General features: G+C 41.2%; 1 non-coding gene and 1 pseudogene across 1 annotated transcript; one reads left to right on the top strand and one right to left on the bottom strand.

The window, feature by feature from the left end:
* LOC148730161 (uncharacterized) lies at window positions 1–7,353 on the top strand (annotated as a pseudogene).
* A 15,328-nt stretch (window positions 7,354–22,681) lies between these two features.
* Window positions 22,682–22,754, bottom strand: Trnaa-agc (transfer RNA alanine (anticodon AGC)). Its single transcript has one exon. It is a non-coding gene; the product is annotated as a tRNA-Ala (tRNA).
* Between the last annotated feature and the right edge of the window lie 1,900 nt (window positions 22,755–24,654).

Genomic DNA, 24,654 nt, shown 5'->3' on the forward strand with positions numbered 1-24,654 from the left:
TCTAGGTATATAACAATATTTAATATTTCTCGTAAAAAGTTTGGTGTCTAAACATGACCCTTAATATGTGATGTTATCTTTTTGTGAGAGAAAGGTTTCTCGCCAGCTATAGTGTCGGTTATTATTTGTCGTTTTTCAAGACGATTTCGCAGATTACATATTGATGATAACGACCTCAGTATGATCACTAATGCGGAAACGGAAGAAAAGAACTATGAACCACTACCTCGTTCTATGTGACGACTTAAATTGCTCTTACAAGCTTTTTCTTACCTTAAAATATTTTAAAAGTTTTGTTCAGATTTTTTAAATTTGAATTTCAGCACTCTAGGAAACTTGAATCGTATTCGATTGACGCCAGTTAAAGACTGTTGAATCAATTAAATGAATTAGTGGTAACGAGTTGCCAATAAACGAATTGGCTAATACTGCGTCTAAATGAACGCTGGGATTGGCCGAGCCAGTATCAGGTCGCTTAAGGGGTATGTTGTTCCGCGGCCTCGATCTTTGTCATTGTTGTATGAGATGCAAAGCCAGAAAAGCTTGGTAAACTCGCTTAGAAATTGTGTGTTTGCAAACCGTTCTTCTTTTCATGATGGGTTGGGGAAATCTTTTATCTGTGTGGGAATGTGAAAATGACCGTATTTTATCACAGTACAATTTACTTTATCCCCCCAGAAAGCTCTGGCAGTGAGTTTTCTACAGTCCCACTTCCCTCCCCTCCCCCCTTTTGTACTCTGTCGGAGACGAAAGAGTATAAAGGGAGAGCACAAACTTCCCAGTTAACAAATGCGTACTACCATTTTCAGTTGAGTGAGAAGCGACGAAAGTTTGGCGACCAAGTTTTGAGGTTAAAATATTATTTTTGTTGTTGTTGTTTTTGATATAGGCGAAGTGTCGTTTGACTTTTTTTCCAAGATGGGGCTCACGTTGACGGTTAACGGTTTAAACGGAGCCCTTTTTACAGTTGACGATTAAATTTTAGGTCATACATCGGTTAACGGTAATTTGTTGGAATGTCGTTTATAAGACCAACTAAACGCGCAAATTGGGCTGTCAAATTGGGCTGTCATTTTTCATAATGACGTGGTTGTTTAGAACTGTTAATTTGTAGCACCTATTTGATAGAGATGACTATCGTTTTCCGACACCGGAAGTGTTTCCACACCGGAAGTCAGTTTGGTCGCGGAGTTAAAAGACTTACGTAAATGTATGAACAACAGATGTTGACCCGAGTTTAGGCAATCGTTTAGTTCTTAATTAAGGATATCTGAGACATTTGACGGCTAACATTGGCTTGCTTATTTGACGGTTGACGATAGAAATATTGAGTTTTTGACGGTTGACGGTTAATATTTTGGCCATTTCACGGTTGACGGTTAACCCCATTGAGACCCCCTTCCAAGTTTGACAGTTGGCGACCCACAGCTTTTGAGATTTGGTTACCAAACGAATAAAATTTCCCCTGACAACCTTATGGTCAAATCCCCGTCCCAAAACCTTGTCCGTGTCTTACCCAACTTAATCGTAGTAAATGTCTAGACAAGTTTAAAAATTCTTAGTCCTTAGAAAAGATAAACAAAGTGATATAACTAACTGACTTGACTAATGGCGACATTGCTTTTGAAAGGGTCTGATTGAATATGGCCGCTCCAATGGAATATACTGAGGAGCAATTGAATTACTACAGGATCTGTTGCATTGTCACCGATGTACTAGCTGAGGGCCTTCGAACAATCTTCAAACAAGAATGGGATAATCGCTACAAGGCAACCCTGGGAGAATGGAAAGATGCACCAAAAAATGGAATGGACTTTGAGAGCCATGAATCCCCACGAAACAGAAGAAGAAACGCCCTTCTCTTGAAAACTATGATCAATGGTGACAGAGCGGAATGGGATTGTACCATGCTGTTTTATGCCATTCTTTATTCCGATTCCATCTGCAGTCTCCATCCAGCTGTTCAGTCAAATGTGGATGATCTCAGAAAATTTCGTAATGAAGACTTTGCGCATAGACCACGAGGCTTCCTATCCAGCAGAGATTTTCAAGATGATATTTTAAAGGTGAATACTGCATTTCACGCACTCGGTCTCCCCACTCTACAAATCCGTGCAATCCAAACTCAGACAAGTTTCCCCACGAAAGAGTTAAGAAATGTTTTGAAGAAAGTTAACGACCTTCAACAGGAGGTTCAAAATAAGGAGACAAGAATTCAACAACAAAAAAAGGAACTTGTTGAAAAAGAAACAAGACTTGAAGAAAAAGACAAGGAACTTGAAAAAAAAGAGAATCAGCGGCAGACGCTTGAAGAACAGCTGCAAACCAAAGTTCCCCCATTTTGCATTCTCCCCCCTGAACCTGCACATGACGTCTCCCCTCGCGAATATGATGTTGGTAAAATCATACAACATCTCAAAGCACTCAAAAGCTCCAACAATCACAGCTTAAGCACCTTGTACTTATCAGGAAACCCTGGAAGTGGAAAATCTCAGCTGGCTCGACTAGTAGCTAAGCAATTTTTCGACGAAAGCAAAGAAACTCCCTCTGGGATTTCATTTGTTATGACGCTTAATGCAGAAAATTCAGAGACACTTTTGGAGTCGTATGTCTCTTTCGCTCGAAACTGTAAATGTCCGGATTACTCAGTTACAGACACTTATAATTCCAAAGATCTGAACACAGAAAAGAAAATTGCAAGTCTCAAGACCCTGATAAGCGCAAAAATTGGGCTTTACACTTCGTGGTTACTGGTAGTTGACAATGTCACTAATCTGTCCCAGGTATATACTTATTTGACAGATTTAGCAAACCAGCAATGGATGAGGGGCCAGTTATTGATAACAACGCAAGACACCGCGTCTATTCCTTTGACAAGTTCTTCCATTCAGCAAATATCAGTAAGTGAAGGGATGCTTCCTGACGATGCCAGCTCTTTGTTAAGGCTCCTTTCTGGTGTCACTGATGATAAGATGGAAAAAGAAATTGCACGGTATCTGGACTACCTGCCACTTGCTTTGGCCGGCGCCGCCGTCTATGTAAGACAAGTTCGGGAAGGTAAAATAGCTCCAAACTTCGGCTGGACCGACTATCTAAAAAAACTTGAAAAAGGACAGCGACGCACAACTGAGAACATTCTAGCCGAGACAAACCCAAGTTACCCAAAAACAATGACCACAGCAATAACACTCGCCTTGGAAAAGGAAATTAGTTCCGACAGAGTTATAAAGCACTTGTTCACTTTTCTCTCTCTTTGTGCGCCACAACCAATATTAAAAGATATTGCTGTCGAGTACATTATGGAAATGGAAAAAGAATATGAAGATAAAGATGCAATTGGCGTAAAGATAAAGCGATGCCCATTGTTATTGTTTGACGAAGAGGAGAGCGGTGTGTACATTCGAGTGCATGGAGTCGTCCATTATGTTGCTAATTCAGTAACAAAAAAATGTACAAAGGATGAGAAAATCAAATCCATACTGGGAGCTGCTTTATCCCTCTCCAGATTTGAGGATCAAGATTCTCTAGTCATTGGCACGAGAATTGTCCCTCATTTGGCAAAAGTGATTACAGACGCAAACCCCTTCTTTTCTAAAGAAGGAATATCGCAAGTCGCTCATATTGGTGGATCGACTTTGCAGGACTATTCTAACGTCTTTACAACTCTCGGAAATATGTGCTGCGACCACTCTCAATATCCAGCTGCAAGAAGCTACTTTACAGCAGTCCTAGCAATCGCCGAGTTAAGAAACCCAAGTAATGAATTACAAAAAACCTTTATTTATAATAACCTGGGTCGTGTCCACGAGCAACTGGGTGACCTAAAGCAGGCAAAAGACTTTCTCGAGCGAGCCCTGGATGTTCGGCTGAAAAAGCTCGGACCTAAGCATGCTGATGTCGCAACGTCTCATAGTTACCTGGGCCATGTCCACTACAAACTGGGTGACCTAAAGCAGGCAAAAGACTTTCACGAGCGAGCCCTGGATGTTCAGCTAAAAAAGCTCGGACCTGAGCATGTTTCTGTCGCAACGTCTTACAATAACCTGGGCCGTGTCTACCAGCAACTGGGTGACCTAAAGCAGGCAAAAGACTTTCACAAGCGAGCCCTGGATGTTCGGCTGAAAAAGCTCGGACCTGAGCATGTTCATGTCGCAACGTCTTACAATGACCTGGGCCTAGTCCACGAGCAGCTGGGTGACCTAAAGCAGACAAAAGACTGTCACGAGCGAGCGCTGGATGTTTGGCTGAAAAAGCTCGGACCTGATCATGTTTCTGTCGCAACGTCTTACAATAACCTGGGCCCAGTCCACAGGCAGCTGGGTGACCTAAAGCAGGCAAAAAACTGTCACGAGCGAGCGCTGGATGTTTGGCTGAAAAAGCTCGGACCTGATCATGTTTCTGTCGCAACGTCTTACAATAACCTGGGCCTAGTCCACGAGCAGCTGGGTGACCTAAAGCAGGCAAAAGACTGTCACGAGCGAGCGCTGGATGTTAAGCTGAAAAAGCTCGGACCTGATCATGTTTCTGTCGCAACGTCTTACAATAACCTGGGCCTAGTCCACAAGCAGCTGGGTGACCTAAAGCAGGCAAAAGACTATCACGAGCGAGCGCTGGATGTTTGGCTGAAAAAGCTCGGACCTGATCATGTTTCTGTCGCAACGTCTTACAATAACCTGGGCCTAGTCCACAGGCAGCTGGGTGACCTAAAGCAGGCAAAAGACTATCACGAGCGAGCGCTGGATGTTTGGCTGAAAAAGCTCGGACCTGAGCATGTTGATGTCGCAACGTCTTACAATAACCTGGGCCTAGTCCACGAGCAGCTGGGTGACCTAAAGCAGGCAAAAGACTGTCACGAGCGAGCGCTGGATGTTAAGCTGAAAAAGCTCGGACCTGAGCATGTTGATGTCGCAACGTGTTACAATAACCTGGGCCTAGTCCACAAGCAGCTGGGTGACCTAAAGCAGGCAAAAGACTGTCACGAGCGAGCGCTGGATGTTTGGCTGAAAAAGCTCGGACCTGAGCATGTTTATGTCGCAACGTCTTACAATAACCTGGGCCTTGTCCACGAGCAACTGGGTGACCTAAAGCAGGCAAAAGACTTTCACAAGCGAGCCCTGGATGTTCGGCTGAAAAAACTCGGACCTGAGCATGTTGATGTCGCAACGTCTTAATAACCTGGGCCTAGTCCACGAGCAGCTGGGTGACCTAAAGGAAGCAAAAGACTGTCACGAGCGAGTGCTGGATGTTTGGCTGAAAAAGCTCGGACCTGAGCATGTTTCATGTCGCAACGTCTTACAATAACCTGGGCCATGTCCACGAGCAGCTGGGTGACCTAAAGTAGGCAAAAGACTTTCACAAGCGAGCCTTGGATGTTCAGATGAAAAAGCTCGGACCTGAGCATGTTGATGTCGCGACGTCTTACAATAACCTGGGCCTAGTCCACAAGCAGCTGGGTGACCTAATGCAGGCAAAGACTGTCACGAGCGAGCGCTGGATGTTTGGCTGAAAAAGCTCGGACCTGAGCATGTTTATGTCTCAGCGTCTTACAATAACCTGGGCCATGTCCACGAGCAACTGGGTGACTTAAAGCAGGCAAAAGACTTTCACAAGCGAGCCCTGGATGTTCGGCTGAAAAAGCTCGGACCTGAGCATGTTGATGTCGCGACGTCTTACAATAACCTGGGCCTAGTCCACAAGCAGCTGGGTGACCTAATGCAGGCAAAAGACTGTCACGAGGGAGTGCTGGATGTTTGGCTGAAAAAGCTCGGACCTGAGCATGTTGATGTCGCAACGTCTTACAATAACCTGGGCCATGTCCACGAGCAACTGGGTGACCTAAAGCAGGCAAAAGACTTTCACAAGCGAGCCCTGGATGTTCGGCTGAAAAAGCTCGGACCTGAGCATGTTGATGTCGCAACGTCTTACAATGACCTGGGCCTAGTCCACAAGCAGCTGGGTGACCTAAAGCAGGCAAAAGACTGTCACGAGCGAGCGCTGGATGTTAAGCTGAAAAAGCTCGGACCTGAGCATGTTGATGTCGCAACGTCTTACAATAACCTGGGCCTAGTCCACGAGCAGCTGGGTGACCTAAAGCAGGCAAAAGACTTTCACGAGCGAGCCCTGGATGTTCGGCTGAAGAAGCTCGGACCTGAGCATGTTTATGTCGCAACGTCTTATAGTAACCTGGGCCGTGTCCACGAGCAACTGGGTGACCTAAAGCAGGCAAAAGACTGTCACGACTGAGCGCTGGATGTTTGGCTGAAAAAGCTCGGACCTGAGCATGTTTATGTCGCAGAGTCTTACAATAACCTGGGCATTGTCCACCGGCAGCTGGGTGACCTAGAGCAAGCAAAAGACTGTCGCGAGCGAGCACTGGATATTCGCCTTAAAATATTTGCTCCGGAACACGTCAAGGTGGCAGATACTTACAAAAGCCTGGGCGCTCTGCACAATTATCTCGGTCTCAGCCAAGAAGCAAAAGGGTGTTACGGTCGTGCATTGTCGATTTATGTCAAGAACTTTGGCCCTGAAGATATTGAAATGAGATTTGTTCAGAATGGACTTGCTCAGCTACGTACAGCAGAACTGAATATTGGTAACACATAAAGTTCAATAATCATAAATTCGTAATTCTTTAAAGCGTTAGGCTCGTTACTCGTAGATCAGCGAAGATCAAATCGGAATTGAGAGTTCAAACAAAGATATCAAGACTTCAGTTTACAGCATACTTATACAGATTAAGTCAAGCAACATCTAATTGTGTTGCATTGTAATGTAGAAAATTTAAGAAACCAAAGACAATTTTCCTGTAAGCCAGACTTCTAGCGATCAACATTACAAGTTAAAGAGCCAATTAGAGTGCAGTCAGTTGCGTTTGACACGTGCCGCAACCGATCTGTAAAAGGCAGAGCTAAAAACCCATTCAAATCTCAAGAGCTTTTGAGGCTCACTCTTGAAACCATAGCAACGTTAGACTAAAAATGGCAGAATATTTAAAAAATTGAAACGCGCTGTGGTTTTCCTCCTAGATCACGACGCTAGTAGAGAAATTACGCTTCAAACTTTTACCTCAAATGTCTCTCAAAACGGGCACAAAATATCGTTTGCACACCATAGTTTCTCCCTTGCTGATATTAACCGGTCTATCATCGAAGTTCGATCGTCAAAATGCATTTGGAGTAAGTTCGACTACGTTGATCTCGACACGTCAGCTGGGCGGTCCCCAGCGATAGTTTTATCATATTTTGCTTTAAAAAAAGTGGTTTTGAAGTATCAAGGATTAATCCTTTCAATTTTTTTTAAAAATTGCGCCACATCAATTATTATTAAAAACCGGATCGTTGAATAATGCAATTCAAGACTTTTTATGGACTTAACCATTATGATATATGAGCCAATATACCATAATCTACAAATATGATAAGTGTACGCGTCGGCTTAAAATTAAAAGGGAGCTCAAAAGAGGAGAAGACAAGATTTGTCTAATATCGTGGGGGTGTTTTTAATAAAAGAATAATTATTCCACTCGCGCTTGTTGGATATGGGATGATTATAGCTAACTCGGCACTACGCGCCTCGTTGGCCATCTATCATCTCATATCTAACTAGCGCGGGTGGAATAATTGTTAAATACATACTGTTGCTATGGATTTATAGGCGTCTATGTGACATGCGCAGATGTTATTCAACTTTGTCTATGTAATATACAATTAGACCCTGTCACTGGCTGTCAGGATTTTAAAATATCGTCTGTGACTTTATTGCAATGAACGTTGGACTTTTCTCGGAGTATGGTTCCTCTAGAACCTATTAAGTTTAATTTCTAGTTTTGACATCGAAGTAATTCTTTAAAATTTGAAAATTGTTCATAGTTTAAATCATCACAGCCATAGTAACTTTTGGCGTGCTGTACGTATTGTAATCTTTAACTAAGTAGGTTACTTATTAAAGGAGTTAAGTAATGGCACTTCTGTAGTCGATGGTGTTGCGTTTTGGTGGTTGAAAAGATTGGTTGTTTAACAATTGGTTCATGCTTTAGCGTGCACTATCGAGTTATGGAGCACGCGGGAAGTTTGGAGAGCACGAAAGAAGCGTAAGAGTTGCCCGAGGCGATAGCCGAGGGCAACTCTAGCTTCTTTCGTGCTCTCCAAACTTCCCATGTGCTCCATAACTCGATAGTGCACAGCTGAAAGCATGAACCAATTGTTTTAGAACATAGCCGGTAGAATTGTGCATCAAATCCGACGGGAAAAATGGACAACAATATCAGTTGAAGCGAATCGTGACGGCGCTGATGCCGCGTCTCCTTTTCCTTTGTTTTTCTCTTTTTCTGCCTCATTTCAGAACTCTAGCCCAAGGGAAAAGGTCGAAACATTGTCTTCGTTTTCGGACTAGTAGGCCGAGTTTCTTTTTGTATCCATTATTGTCGCGAAATATATTATTTTTCCCGCGCTAAGAATCGGCCACTCGCGCGAAAAAAAAATTTCTGGCGAAGCGATTTGCTGACGCTGTCAGCGTGCACTATCGGGATTCTGAGCACGCTTACAAATATTGAATTTGATTGCGCGGTTCAGCTAGCTATGTTCTAATAGAACAATAGATAAAACCTATGGTTCCGTTTGGCAAAAACCGCGAGAATGCACAGAATCCGCATGGCTCTAATCATACTCCATTTATCAGTCATTTTCGCGGTGTGAACACGAGCTTGTTGATACACAAACCTAAAAGAATCCGGGACAATCTCACTCCTATAGAACGATAAGCCATACGCTCACTTAAGGAACGTAAAGACATAATTATAAAACCCGCCGACAAAGGTTCTGGTATTGTTGTTATGGACACAACCTGGTACATCTATGAATGCAACAGACAACATTCTGACACTATATCGTATAAACGCTTGACAAACGACATCACTGCTGATATACAAAAACGTGTTACCTTTTTTGTTAACAGGATGCATAACGACCAACTCATCAACGAAACAACAAAACAATACCTCTTGCAGACTGACGTAAGACCAGGACGATTTTACATCTTACCCAAAATACACAAACCCGGTAATCCAGGACGCCCTATTGTCTCATCCAATAGCCACCCCACTGAACGGATATCCCAGTTTGTTGACCACTACCTCCAACCACTCGTTCACAAACTACCATCTTATATCAAAGACACCAATGACTTCCTCAACAAACTGTTTTACATTGGTAATTTGCCCCTAATTCTTTACTAGTTACACTTGATGTTTCATCCCTCTACACCAATATCCCACATAACGAAGGTATTAATGCTTGTGACCATTTTCTGTATATCTCCTCCAATACCCCTATTCCTACCGTCACACTTTGTGACCTCATTCGTATGGTTCTTACCATGAACAATTTTACTTTTACTTTTAATGATGCTCATTACCTCCAAGTTCACGGCACAGCCATGAGTACCAAAATGGCCCTTCTTTCGCTAACCTTTCTTTCTTGGTCTTTTGGAACCTAACGCTTTGAAAAATGCCCCATGTAAATCCCACACTTGGTTTAGATACTTCGACGATATCTTTATGGTCTGGACCGAAGGTTTAGATAACCTAAAAATTTTCGACGGTAATATCTCCACTGACCTCTACACCAAACCCACAGACAAACATATGTATCTATTGCACTCTTCTTGCCATCCATTACATACCAAAAAAGCTATTCCGTTCAGTCTAGCACTCCGCCTACGACGTATCTGTTGTACAGATAAAGCTTTTGAGACTCGCGCCGCTCAACTTACCTCATAGTTCTCAAACGAGGTTAAAGCAATAAATTCGTCACCAAACAAATACAACGCGCCGCTGACATCTCCCGCACACTCACCTTACAAACTAAAGACGTAAAAAAACCTAACCGTATTCCATTTATGACTACTTTTAGTCCGTCGCTTCCTCGCATCCCAACATCATCAAAAAACACTGGCATGTACTGCAGACTTCTAACCGCTACAAAAAAGCTTTTCCTCAGCTGCCAGTTGTCGCCTTCAGACGCTCCCCCAACCTTCGCGACACATTAGTAACAGCCAAACTCCCCTCTAATTCTACCACTTCCCATCCTCAACTCCCCCCCGGCTCTTTCCGTTGTGGTAGAAACTGCGCTACTTGCCCCTACATCTCTGACGGTCTTACTAACTATACTTTTTTTTCTACCGGCGAAACACGTCCCATTAAATCTCACTTGACCTGTGACACTAAAAACCTTATCTCCTTAATTTAGTGTAACCGCTGTAACTTACAATACATAGGAGAAACTAAACGACGTTTAAAAGACCGTTTTAATATACACCTCCGTACCACTGATAAACCTAACTCTAAATCTAAACGTACTACAGCGGCAGAACACTTCATTTCTTCTCCTAACCACTCTGCTCACGACATGGAGCTAATCGCCATCGAAAAAGTGTTTTCCAAGAGAGACTAGATACGCAAGGCCAGGGAAGCTTTTTTAATTTCAAGAGGCAACACTATTTATCCAGATGGCCTTAACGCTCGCGAAGAAATGTATTAATTTCTAGTTATTTATCCAATTTACATTACTTCATTTCTATTTTTGGTAACTATTTCTATTTTTATTGTTATCTCATTGTCAATCAAATTAGTTTTACATATTTCCGCTGTTACATCATACAGCTTTCTATGAAGCATCACCCCAATTCTCTGCTAAGTCCCACTGCACCTGAAGAAGGCTGGTTTGGCCAGCCGAAATATAGCGCTCCGTCTTAAAATTTACTTATCTACGTTGTATCGGTCTTGCCTCTATATTTATATTTCATACAAAATGAAGCACCAGTGTGGGCCAGTTTACGTAAGGAGCACAGAATTCGAATGTGTGAAATCCTCGCTACGCCACTACTTGCCAACCTAAAAAGCCCTTGTTTCCATAAGCATCACAAAAGCTCTTTGTTATATTCGATGCCCAATCAACCAAGATAATGGTTTGAGAATTTGTGTAATGCTCTACAAAGCAAATCTGCTTTTGTTTGAGGTGAACAGAGCCTGGCACTATGGGAGGTCGGTTAGAGCTCGAAAGACGATTGTCGCGTGTGGTTCGCAGCATCCTCCTGCGCGCATGTCTGGTGTTTGTCTCCACTGGCCTGAAAATGCCACGTCTCCTTCGCAGCCGTTCTTTAGCTAATAGCTCCTTCGTAACGAACAGTATTCCTTTCCCTTTGTTTGAGGGTATAGACCCTTACAGATTGCCCTAGTAAAAGTGGCACGTTATTATTATTTTTTTAATTTTTTCTTTGCTTAAGTTCCTTTGTTTACTGGAAAGTCTGAAATTAAGTGGAGTGCTGGTGCTATAGTTATGTTAAAACCGTGTCTTGTGAAATTCACATCATGCTCAACAAGATATTATGCCAGTCTACACTAAGTTTGAGTTAGATTCTGGGCGCTTTTTTTCAGGTGAACATTGCACTTGTCGCATTTCTGGTTTTCTTGCTTTTGGAAAAAGGTCTTCAGATTTTTACTCTCTTACTTACAAGGTTTTCAAGAAGTTATCTTTGTCTTTACTCTCATTGTTTCCTTCCCTTTTTGAATCCTGTCATTTTGTCTTTTTCCGTATAACATATGAGTAACTCTTCCTGGACACAACTACAGTTCACTGCAGCAAAAAGTATCATTAGCAAAAATCACACCTATCCTTGTCGCAATGTCATTTAGATGACAAACAGTGAGGTAGCGGAATGATTGATTTCCATTGCAAATATGTTTTCACTCGATCAAGTAATAATTGTCTTTATTCTGTCTGGAACTTCGAACATAGAGCTCCGAGCTTCGATTACCTATTTGGCTTAAAATTGCGACTTTTTGGTACGACAAATAGTTTCATAACATGTGTCAGGTAATTCTAAAGCCGGACAGCCGGTAACCGGACAGCAACCATATACCAACTGAGTAGGACGTGAAGTAACAGAAGGTCATGTCTTTCAAGAGCTCAAGTAAGTTATCTAGTTTCATTCTCCTACACTCAATAATTATGTTACCAAAAATTTTGAGCCCTTTACTGGAGCCTTGGCTAAATATTAAAAGATATAATGCATCGATGGGCCTGTCTCGCCTATGATTCATTTGTTCTAATTCATCGGTGAAACAGTGTGCGGAAACTTGTCACGGGTATAATTTATGTGAACACTGAATGAAATTGAAAGCTGCAATATTCCGTAAGTCTAATTCACTACGTTTCGCATACACAAGTTTTTGTCCGAGAGGAAATTCAATACTAATTAGGGAAATTTGAAAATAATGGTAATCTAGCGACACCTAATCACCACAAAGATTCCACAACTGAACCCTTTCATGCATCAGCTTTGTCGGGAGAAATATCGATCTCCAGCACATGAAAACGTTATTCCTCAGCGAATGATATCAGCAAACCTTTAAAACTTCGGTTTCTAAGGGACCACTCATCAGTTATCTAACATTATTTACTCTAATAATCGCGCCTTGCCATCTTCTCGCACTTTGAGCCTAGGTTTAATTTTCTCCTCTTTTCCCTTGTACGGCAGCTGCGCATTGGCAAAGGAACTGCTTTAGCCTTATAATAGAGCATCAAAAACTTCAATATAGAATTAAAAAAAAATACTGGAAATTGACCGCCCATTAGTGGGGGTATCGTTAGAATAAAAAAAAGGCGTGGGGAGGAGGGGAGAGAAATTGTTTTAATGTGACACAACCAAAACACTCCGAACCCCCCTCCCTTTTGATAAATAATGACCGATCCCTGAACAAGGATTATGATCTAATTTACTTTAACAATCGCACTTTGCTGTCTTCTCACACTTTTATAAACCCATGTTCGGAAGAGTTCCATATAACCCCATCATTAATTATGCATTCCATTTTATAAAGACTAAATGTAAAGGTTTCTTTGCAACACTCTATGCATAATTAATGTATGGGGTTCTATGGAACTCTTACCCCCATGTTCAATTTCCTACTATTTTTCCTTGTACGGCGGCCCTGCTTTGGCGAGGGAACTGTTTTAGCTTTTTAATACTGAGTCAGAAACTTTCACTTAGAATTCAAAGGACTGACGAATAAACACGGCTGTCTACATTTTTCGTATCATTTATGGACCATACCAGTTTTCTTAGCTCCTAGCAAGTTGTTCAACCATGCTGTTTTATTCAGGAACCAGAGTCATCAGTTATAGACTGAAGGGGGAGGGGGTGGAGGATTATACGCGATCATTTGGTTTGTAGGGAGAACATAGAGGGAACTAGTCGTCGCTGACTGAGTATAAAGGGGGAGAACTATAGAAAAAGGACTGCCAGCCAATTATTTGTCAATGATGGAGGGGTGGGGGGGGGGGGCATAAGAATGTTACAGAGCATTACCGGGGATCAGGTAAATGTAATTATGACAGTCAAGATTCTCTGACTCCCTCCTCCCCCTCAGGCGATAAATAATGGCCGGTCCCTGATTTCATTCCTCTGAAACCTGCTCTGAGATTTTTGTGAAACTTTACTTTTTGCTTGTTTATCTTATACGAGCGAAAATTTTAAAGTAAAAAAGGGGAAAGTTTTCGAAATAAAGAAAGGGGTGAAATTTTGAAATAAAAGAGGGAGAGAGGGGTCCCGGGGCTCGTTTAGGAACTGTAGTACTCATATAATTCCTATAATATCATAACAATTAAATTTACGAGTACTGGCTAAATTTGCGTTTCCGAAAATTGTTCCTTTTCCTTCGCCGAGAATTGGAGTTTAAATTTATTTCAGGGGAAGAATGACATTGCTCAATTCCGATAAAGAGAAAAAAGGCAATGGTTTACCGTGCTGAAAAAACCGCAATTGCTGATGTGCGTGTGCTATTTACGTGTCGAATCAGTTATGCGCTGGAAGGATATTCCATGCAATACTTTGGCATGTCTTTCAAACAGTTTTTCTCGAAGAAAGAGAGACTCCCACAGAGGTACAAGATAGATGAACGAAAGGAAAAAAACAGTTGATTTTGTACCGTTATCCTCCGTTTTTGACCAAACCCTCAGTGTTCTATAGCTATCCTGACTCATCTATAGGAAATTACTACTTCTCGAAGAGGAAATGGATTTGAGTCGTACCCAAAGAACATTGGAATAATTTTCGAAGGTTTTTTAGTCCGAATCGAAGATATGGTGATAGAAACCCGTATATTTCTCCACTTCCCTCCGATCCCCCATAATCCCCCCATACCCCCTTTCCCCCTTCCCCTCCTGATTCCCCCTCCCCGAACTAATCTGCATCGTTCTTTCTTTCAACGTTACATTTACATTGTTGTAATTTTCATCATGTGTATCACCCACCAGACGATCAAGAAAGAAGAGAGGCATGGTACGTTATTGATCATGAACAAGTTTATAAAATCAAGTTCATTGAGAAAGATGCTCTTAATTCAGGTTATTTTATGATTTTATAGTGTGTTTTGCAGGTTACTGTGCAGCTTAAACATCTTGCGGGAATTATCTTGTGGATTCGCCTTTTTGCTTTCCGTTTTGTTCTTTAAGTTTTGTTAGCTGCTTTTTATTTTCGTGATTATTTTGTTTGTTTGTTTCTTTTTTACTTTAAATGAGTTTCTTTTCTTCATAGAAAAAATTTGCTGTGGAGTATAACTGAAATTTTCGTCAGGAAGTTATTAAATCGATTTTCTGCTAATCAGTCAAACATAAACGGGAAACGACAAAACGCCACATGAGTAAAATTTCAAATTTACTAAATTATGCAGAGGGGAGCAACTCAATCAAGGTCAATCAATGAGGGATATTTAGAATTTGGAATGTGTCAAATTCGAGTAATGAGATAGTTCGAAGCGAACTCGGCGGTGGTAACCATTTCTGAGGTCGATGTTTTGACCGCAATCAGAAAGTTGTACCCCCGCAAGTCTGCGGGTCCCGATGGGATACCTAGTTGGGTGTTTAGGGAATATGCTGACTTTATAGCTCAGCCAGTGACTTCCATCCTTAATTGAAGCTTTGCTGAACAACAACTTCCCCCATCTTGGAAGCTGGCGGATGTGGTACCCATTCCTAAACAGAAACCTGTCGAAGTCATTAACAAGCACTTACGACCCATTTCCCTCACACCAATAACTTCCAAATTAGCTGAAGACTTCGTGGTATCTGCGTTCATCGGTCCGGCTGTGTTGAAAATTATCGATCCCGACCGGTTTGGACCCTTACCGAAATCCTCCACGGCCCTAGCCATGACGTCCATGCTCCATCACTGGACGCGCGCAACTGATGGCACGGGATCCGCAGTCAGGGTGGTCCTGTTTGACTACCGCAAAGCTTTTGACTACATTGACCATCAACTGCTCACTCATAAAATTTACATTCTTGATATCCCTCGGGTTGTAGCACGTTGGGTTGTCGACTTCTTAGTGCATCGCTACCAACGCATAAAATTATCTGCTGATTGTTTCTCTGAGTGGGGCCCCGTACCAGCTGGTGTACCTCAGGGGACAAAATTGGGGCCATGGCTCTTCTTGCTAATGATAAACGATCTAAGAATTCCCCAGGTTCAAACTTGGAAGTACGTTGATGACACGACGGTGGCAGAGATCGTCCCGCGTAACGCTTTAGGTGACGCCCAAACCGCTGTTGAAGTGGTGGAGGATTGGTCCAAAGCACAGAAGATGCAGCTTAACGCTGACAAATGCAAAGGTATGGTCATCGACTACAAAAGGCAGAAACACCATTTCATTCCCCTCTTGGTAGATGGCAAAGAATTAGAGACGGTAGAGTCGGCTAGGATCCTAGGCGTGACTATTTCGTGTAACCTTAAGTGGAACAACCACATCAATGATGTTATAAAAAGAGCAAACAAACGATTATACTTTTTAGTCCTCCTGAAGAGAGCCAGCCTTCCAGCGGATGACATAATTAATTTTTATTGTACAACTATACGTCCTGTTCTGGAATACTGCGCACAAATATTCCATCATGCGTTATCTGCGTATCTTAGTGATGACATTGAAAGGGTCCAAAGACGCGCATTATCCATCATTTCACCAGTACTGTTATACCATGACTCTTTAGAAAGGCACGGTTTAGCTTCGCTCTATGACAGACGCATTAAATTGTGTATTAGAACATAGCTAGCAGAGTCGCGCAATTAAATTCATTATACGTGAGCGTGCTCAAAATCCCGATAGTGCACTCTGATAGCGTCAGCAAATCCGACTTCGCCAGAACTTTTTTTTTCGCGCGAGCGGCCATTGTTAGCGCGGGGAAAAATAATATATTTCGCGACGATAATGGATACAAACAGAAACTCGGCCTACTAGTCCGAAAACGAAGACAATGTTTCGACCTTTTCCCTTGGGCTAGAGCTCTTAAATGAGGCAGAAAGAGAGAAAAACAAAGGAAAAGGAGACTCGGAAACAGCGCCGTCACGATTCGCTTCAACTGATATTGTTGTCCGTTTTTCGCGTCGGATTTGATGCACAATTCCACCGGCTATGTTCTAAAACAATTGGTTCATGCTTTCAGCTGTGCACTATCGAGTTATGGAGCACGTGGGAAGTTTGGAGAGCACTCAAGAAGCTAGAGTTTCCCTCGGCTATCGCCTCGGGCAACTCTTACGCTTCTTTCGTGCTCTCCAAACTTCCCGCGTGCTCCATAACTCGATAGTGCACGCTAAAGCATGAACCAATTGTTAATTGTTCTGTTTTTGTCTGTCTCAAATCCATCTCACAAATTATATAATTTGCTGCCAGATAGACATCTTTCAGCTTACAATACTAGACACCGGCGCGTTTTTAACATGCCGCGCTTTCGCACTGATCGTTTTAAATCTTCAATTATCCCGGCTATGTGCGCGTGTGCTAACCTAGATTTTTAGCTTTTCCACTGCTGTATATTAGTTATAGTTGTTATATTAGTAATTTTATTTAAGTCTTAGCATTTTTGTAATTGGTTGTCTCATATAGTCTTATATAATCAAAGATTGTGAAAAGCACGCAATTCAGCCTATGGCTGCAATGTATTTTATTTGGTAATAAACTATCTATCTAATAAACTATCTCAGGACACTTGATTGACATGCATAGTTTCTAGTTTGATTGAAGGACCGGTCATGATTTATCATCTGGATAGGTGGGTCGGCGGATTTTGGTTGTGTCACAGTTTACCGGTTTCCTCTCCCCCCCCCCCCCCCCACGACCCTAATGGTCAGTAAATTCTCCATACTCCCAATTTGTACTTGCGATGACTGTTTGCCATGGCAACCAGAAGAGGGGTCCTTCCATTCCCCCTTTTCTATCTATTCACTCCAGTAACTTAAAAACAGCTGTTTTAAAATAACTTTTTTTATATACAAGTTAGCTTTTCGATTGGGCTAAGCAAATTTTGTAGACCCTGTTATGCGTTTGAGCATACACTTATAACTCTTTTGGTGAGAGAAACATTTAATACATATCTCTGGCATTCTGAGGAAATATGGACCAAACATGAAGAAATCAGTTGAGTTTAAACTGTGCTGTTTACAGGAGTTTTTCTTGATTATGCTCATCGTGGTACAGAGATAACTATTATCAAAGGAAACGTTGAGAAACCTTGTAGTAAAGAGAAAACTGCGGCTATTATTTCACTAAAAGAACCTTTGAAAACATCTAATAATGTTTATATCCCCATTCCGCAGTGGGGAAGTTTTTTTTAGGGACATGTGGTTTTGATTGAAAATTAACACTTAATACGATATAAAACGCAAAAAATATATATTTCAGTGAAAATGTGCTTGGCAGGATAAATTCAGCGAAGACGTTCACACTTACTTAAAAGCAACCTTCAAACGCCATCTTAGCATATCACACAGAACACTTTTTTTACACTTTTTAAGCATGCATTCTACGGCTACTTTTGCTGTTCTTTCTCGTTTTTTATTAGCCTAGTCCGTCAAAACCCCTTTAACAAATGTTTCCAAATGTTTTTTCTTTGTTGAGAGAGCTCGTCGCCATGAGATTTTTTTTTAAAGCCTTGTGTAATCTAAGAGGCTTCGAACAAAAATTGAGTTAGTCACTAGTAGGGTGTGACCTCTCTCTAGATTGCCATGGCAACCATGTTTTTCTCGAAAGGTTTGGTATCTACCTATACAAACAACCACCATTATGCTTCGCTGTGCTGCTCAGAAACGCAAAATTGGCCTTAATTTTAGTCATATCGAGAGCAAATGCAGGGTTATGCAATCACAATTTTTTCAATGGTTGAGGCAAATAATCAAATATAGTTCTAAGAGAACATGGATCACTTTAAGCCTGACTGCGGAAATTCAAGAGGACCAAATTACTTTGAAATTAGTTTTTTCAAATTATTGACAAATGAAAATATGATGTAAACACGGGTTATGATCAGGAACCAGTCGTTATTTATTGCCTGGAGGGGGGGGGGGGTTTAGGGGATTTTAGTTGTAGCACGAAAAACTTATCTGATCCTCCCATCAGGCTCTGCAGTATTTTTATGACCCCTCCCCCCCTCTCAATGGAACTTAATTGGCAGCTAGCTTTTGATAGTCCTCCCTTTGTTCTATGTTGGCGACGAGTTTTGGTAGTGTCACGAAAAAATCTCAAGGGTCTGTAATATTTTTATGTTCCCCTCCCTCTCATCAGCAATTTGATTGACAGGTATATCATTTATAGTCCCCCCTCCCTTAATACTTCCCCCTCCATTCCCCCAGAAAACCTTGTGATCCCCCCAAACCCTTTCCCTTAGGGAATAGGATGATAATGATTCGCACCTTACATCGTGAAGGTCATGAAGCATATAGTTAGCTTAGGATTTAAAAGAGCAAATTTGAGCTTCCAACTCCGTACTGTCACGATGTAGACAGGGAACCCAGTGCTGCTAAGTCCTTAACCTGAAAACTATGTGATCCCCCCCCTCCCCCAAACCATTCACCCATTCCACCAGGCAAAATAAATAACCTTACATCGTGAAGACCATGAAGGATATATTTAGCTTAGGATTTTTAAAAAAGTGCAAATTTGAGCTTCCAACCCTGCATTGTCATGATGTATCAAGGGAACTCAAAATGTTTATAGAACATCATGATGCACTGATTTTGTTAAAAAAAATAATTGAAATAAGCAGGAAAAAAATTTGACCATGTCTCTTCTCGACAAATTCTGCTAATGAATAAGGTTGCAAGCTTTTTACAGCTATTTCTGCCGAACTGATGAATGTTCTATTATATCACCAACATGGGCTGGTGTAGTGGTCCTTCAGAGACATTAAAATAAATAAGAATTGACCACTTTCAAAAATGGCTACCGGATTAATATTCTTTTGTTTAAATTTCAATTAGCCTTTCTTGCCTCGCTTGAGATAATGTCTTCTTTTGAATTTTGTACTGGAGAACGAGGCCAGAAAGGCTAATTTAAATTTAAACAAAAGAATATTAATCCAGCAGCCGTTTATGAAAGTGGTCTATGAGCTGTGCGCTTAAAAGTTTTAAACCAGGTTGAAAATTCTAAACCAGTTTAAAAAAAATTAAACCAAAGGTAAAATTTGAGCCACAACATATACTTTTTATTGTTTGCATTTATACAAGTCATAGCTTGAGTTCTCTCATTCTTGTGTTCAGCAGTATTATAAAGTTTCCCCCGATTTCAGATTTTCATTTGACATGGTCGATAATAAATTTACCCTTGAACTCCCAGTAGTGATTAACATTTAACTTCTCCATACAATATCCCAGACATTATTCAGTAAACAAGTAATGAGAAACCTCAAACTTATCAGGTAGAAGTTTTTACCTTGATCTAACACCAAATTCTCGTAACTAATTTACAAGAAAATGTGTAGCAGCTGGAGGGGAGAATTGAAAGTGATCAGATTTTGGGAGTTAGAAGGTTAACACAGTGAAAAGTATAAACGAGTAGAAAATATCTTTTGCAGAACAGGAGGCAATTACCATGATAAGATTTTCCTCGATGACATTGCCATTGAATTATTTCTTTTTTCTTTTAGGTTTGAAAGATGATGCTACAAGATTCAAGGAATTTATTGATCAAAATAAAGTTTATGAGATGTCTCGCTTACACATCGGTGTCCTCTTTAAAGAAAGAGCATCAAGAAGAGCGATGTCTGCCCAGTGTTGGGTTAATAATGATTAGAAATCTTGCACTTTTAAAAGTCTTTTGGCGGGAAAATTGTCGTTTGGAAAGAAGTTTGCACTTTTGAATTGTGCTTAGTGTTCATCAAAAAGTATACTATAGAAAGTCTTTTGGCGGGAAAAATATTTACAATATGAAAAAGATTTCCTCCCATGAAAAGTCACATATATCTTTCGTTTTAGCGCTAAATACCTTCAAATCTACAGAAATTTCCTTCCTCTCGGCAACCCTCCATACATAAAAACAGAGTAACAGAGAGCCTATCTTTCGACTGATTACCAGGCCCTTTCAAAAGCACAATTTTTTCGTTATTTTTACAACCATTCAAAAACAATTAAAAAAAATAAAGAGACAGTATAATAGAATCAGGTTCCTTTGCAGTAAATGGCTTGAACCCGGGGGTAACATGTGAAGGTGTAGTCTGATCGTCCGGGTGAGTGTAGTCCTGAGAAGGACTGTTGTCGGTGGTAGTGACTGACGTTTCGACAACCTGTGCGGAAGTCATCATCAGAGTCAAGTGAATGATTGTTGTCAGTAGAATGTTTTCATTCCAGTTCGTGTGAAATGATCGGTTGGTTTTGCCGTGATGTTATAGGCTGTAAGACTCAAGTGACGTAAGTCGGTCGTGATTGGTCTGCTTCGATCTGTCGGTAAAGTTAGGTCGTTCTTTTTCGGTCGTTTGTGATGTTTATATCGTGAATGAGTCGTTTGTATGGAGCGGGTAAGTGTTGACATCTGTTTAGGGGAGTCTGTTCTAAGTTAGTAAACCAGCTTTCCAGAGTCAGTCGTTGAAAATAGTCAGTGCTGTAGGTTAGGCATTGCACAGAGTCCCAGTCAATGTTGTGGTTGGTAAGTCGATGGTGTTCAGTACTGTGATTGCTGACATCACCTTTCCTCGTCGCCCGTCTGTGTTCAGTCAGTCTTGTTGTGAGGTTTCTGCCAGTCTCACTGATGTAGGAGGCTTGGCAGTCGGAACAATTGATCTTATAAGTCGTTCCCTGTCTGTTCCTCGGTTCGTCTTTGTCTTTAACGTTGGTTAGTAACTGACGTAGTGTGGTGATGGGTTTCTGGGCGACGCGGATATTGTAGGGTAGTAAGATGCGCGAGATGTTTTCAGACATGCCCTTTATGTACGGTATGGTTCTCGTAGGGGTTGCGGTGTCGTTTGTTTCGGTAGTCATAGTGGGTCGGTGAGTGTTTCGTCGGATGAAGTCGTTGTTGTAGTTGTTCTTCGTAAAAACACGGTAGTAAATGTTCTCGTCGGATAAGCTGTCTGTCGAGTCGCATACTAGTTGTGCGTGTCGTGTTAGAGTTCTGAGAGTTGTGGCTTTGTGTGATGTAGGGTTATAGGATGACTCGTCTAGTATTCTGTCGGTGTGTGTCGGTTTCCTGTAAACTGTCGTCCGTAATGAGTTGTCGTTGTGGCTTACCAGGGAGTCTAGAAAAGGAAGTTTGCCATTTTCTTCGACTTCTGTGGTAAACTGTATGTCAGTGTTTTGTTCGTTAAGGCGGTGGTAGAATGCGTCAATTTCGTCGTGTCGAACGGCGGTGAATGTGTCGTCAACGTATCGTAACCAAAGCCACAACTATCAGAACTCTAACACGACGCGCACAGACTAAAGACCAACCAGGCACTTTTAAATGCGCTCGTGCACGATGCCAAACGGGTCCTTTCATTCACAACACTGAGAAAATATCGGGACCCAAACGATCCATTTAGATCACCGATCACTTCACGTGCTCCTCTGCCAATGTAATCTATTGCATAACTTGCACTTATTGCAAAAAGATTTACATCGGCGAAACAGGCAGAAGACTAGGTGACCGATTCCGAGAACACCTTCGCGACGTGGAGAGGAATGACAAGGACACATCGAAACCAGTCGCTAGACATTTTGACTTACCTAACCATTCTAAGCAATGTATGGCAATCTGCGGTCTTTCCTTACACTTAGATAGCACGGAAAGCCGGAAAACTCTTGAACAAAAGCTCATCTTTCAAACCGGCAGTCTAAACCCCACAGATATCAACGAACGCTTTTCATTCCACTAATTTATTCGTGTTTTTCTCGTTGCCATGTTCCCACCAATCACGTAGCTCCTTTTTCTGCCTTTAAAACCACACACAACCCACAATTCCCCTCTTCGCTCCGACGAAGGGCTAATGCTCGAAACGTCAGCTTTTATAAGCGTAACGGTGGCCAATTTACCATTTCAACTTTGTTGATATATTCAAATTATTTCGTTACCCCCACCGCCCACCGACGCAGCCCCAAACAGTTTCTTTGGAAACTATCAGCCTTTATTCTTAAAGTTGTGTGTTTGGAGACCTTTTTTCTCTCCTTGATGGCCGAGGAGATCTTTGATCTGTGTGACAATGTGAAAATGACCACGGTATTTTATAAAAGTACAATTTACCTCATTCCCTATAAAGCTCTATAATAAAACAACAACAAACATATGAAACATATGTATGAACTGCGGTTATGAAACGTATATGTGCACGATCCTTCGCAGTAAAGCACTATTTGAGCAATAGTGAAAATCAGACCTGAAAAAAATTTCAGGCCTGTACGGGATTCGAACCACTGACCTCTGCGATGCTAGTGCAGCGCTCTACCAATTGAGCTAACAAGCCAACTGGGAGCAGGCCATCAAATTAATTCGACATAAACCCGTAGATGATAAATCAAACAACAACAAACATATGAAACATATGTATGAACTGCGGTTATGAAACGTATATGTGCACGATCCTTCGCAGTAAAGCACTATTTGAGCAATAGTAAGTAAGTAAGTAAGTAAGGACTTTATTTATAGAGGGGGACACGTAACAGCTGAAAAGCTGACAAACCTGTGGCCCTCTAACTAGATTATACAGCATTACAAAAAACTGATAAATAAATAAATGTATAAATAATTACAAAATTCTATGATAGAAATAGCAGGATATATTAAAAATATTCAGAAAGATAAAATTAATTTATAAAAAATTAAAATTAGATAATGTGCTATTGCTTAATATTGTTTCAAAGTTGTCCAGGTTTTTATATGAGCTTATAAAATGCTTTTTCACAGCTGTTTTGAATAGTTTTATACTTGGCTTATTTTTGATATCATGGGGAAGGCTGTTCCATAACTTAACTGCGTCAACACTGAATGCCTTGCCACCATCGTTATTTCTTAGGTATTTGGGACACACTAAATTTAAATTGCCATGTCTAGTAGACCTATTGTGTACAGAACTGTTCGTCTTGAGCAAGTCTCTGATGTAAATCGGAACATCGCCTTTAAGGCTCTTAAAAATCATTGTACACTTATTTAGTTTGATTTCATCAAAAAAAGGCAACCAGCCTAGTTTACTAAAGTTTACAACACTTCTAGAATAAGAGTCCACTCCAAGAATTACTCGGGCAGCCCTTTTCTGTAACCTTAGGAGACAGTGGAGTTCTTTAACGTCGCAGATATTCCAAACCATGCTCCCGTACATAAGGACGGGTTTAATCAAGGCGTTATAGTATAAGAGTCTTTCTTTTATTGGAAGGTATCTCTTTATCTTTTTCAATAAACCAATACGCTGAGAAAGCTTGGCCTTTAGGCTAGAAATGTGGTCACTAAATGTAAGATCTTGATCGAGTGTTACACCAAGCAGTTTATAAGAGGTTACTTGTTCTATTTCGGCCCCATCAAGGGTCACTGACAGGTGATTGCCATCAACTAATGATGAATGTAGCCTCTTTCCGGTGATAAGTAATGCTTTGGTTTTAACGGCGTTTAGGACCATCCCATTTTCGCTAGACCATTTACTTAATTTATCCATGTATTCTTGAAGACGTCGTTCCAATTCCAAAGGTGCATTATCGATATTAGCGCTGGCTTTAAATGTGGTGTCATCCGCGTAGGCATGAATTGAGTCCGATCCAACAGCTTCGGGAAGATCATTGACGAACATTAAAAATAGTAGAGGTCCTAATATGCTACCTTGAGGAACTCCATTGGTTAGCATAAGTTGTGACGAAGTCGAGTTATTTACAGTAACACACTGTTTGCGATTGAGTAGATAGCTCTGCAATAGCTTTACAACATTATCTGGAAATCAATATGATCTTAACTTTACCAGGAGAATGTCATGATTGATCAAGTCGAATGCCTTGCTATAGTCCACAAAAACTAAGCCGCTGACATTGTTCTTATCAAGGTCAAGAAGGACTTGGTCCAGAAGAAACAACAAAGCAGTATCCGTGGAGTGGTTTTTACGGAACCCTGATTGGAAGCGGTATAAAAGTGAATTTTCTGTTAAGTAGGTGTTCACAGCATTGAAGATGTGTCTTTCAAAGACTTTAGAAAGAATAGGCAAAATACTAATAGGACGATAGTTTTGAATATCTTGCTTGTTTCCTTGATTCTTGAATAGAGGTTTAACCTTTGCTATTTTCCATTGTGAGGGAAATGTACAAGTTTCAATACAGTGATTTATAATTTTAGCTATGGAGCATGATATTTCAGGAGCTGCAATCCTTAGAACTCTGGCACCAAGC

Source organism: Stylophora pistillata, chromosome 5, assembly GCF_964205215.1.
Source record: "Stylophora pistillata chromosome 5, jaStyPist1.2, whole genome shotgun sequence".
NCBI lineage: Eukaryota > Metazoa > Cnidaria > Anthozoa > Scleractinia > Pocilloporidae > Stylophora > Stylophora pistillata.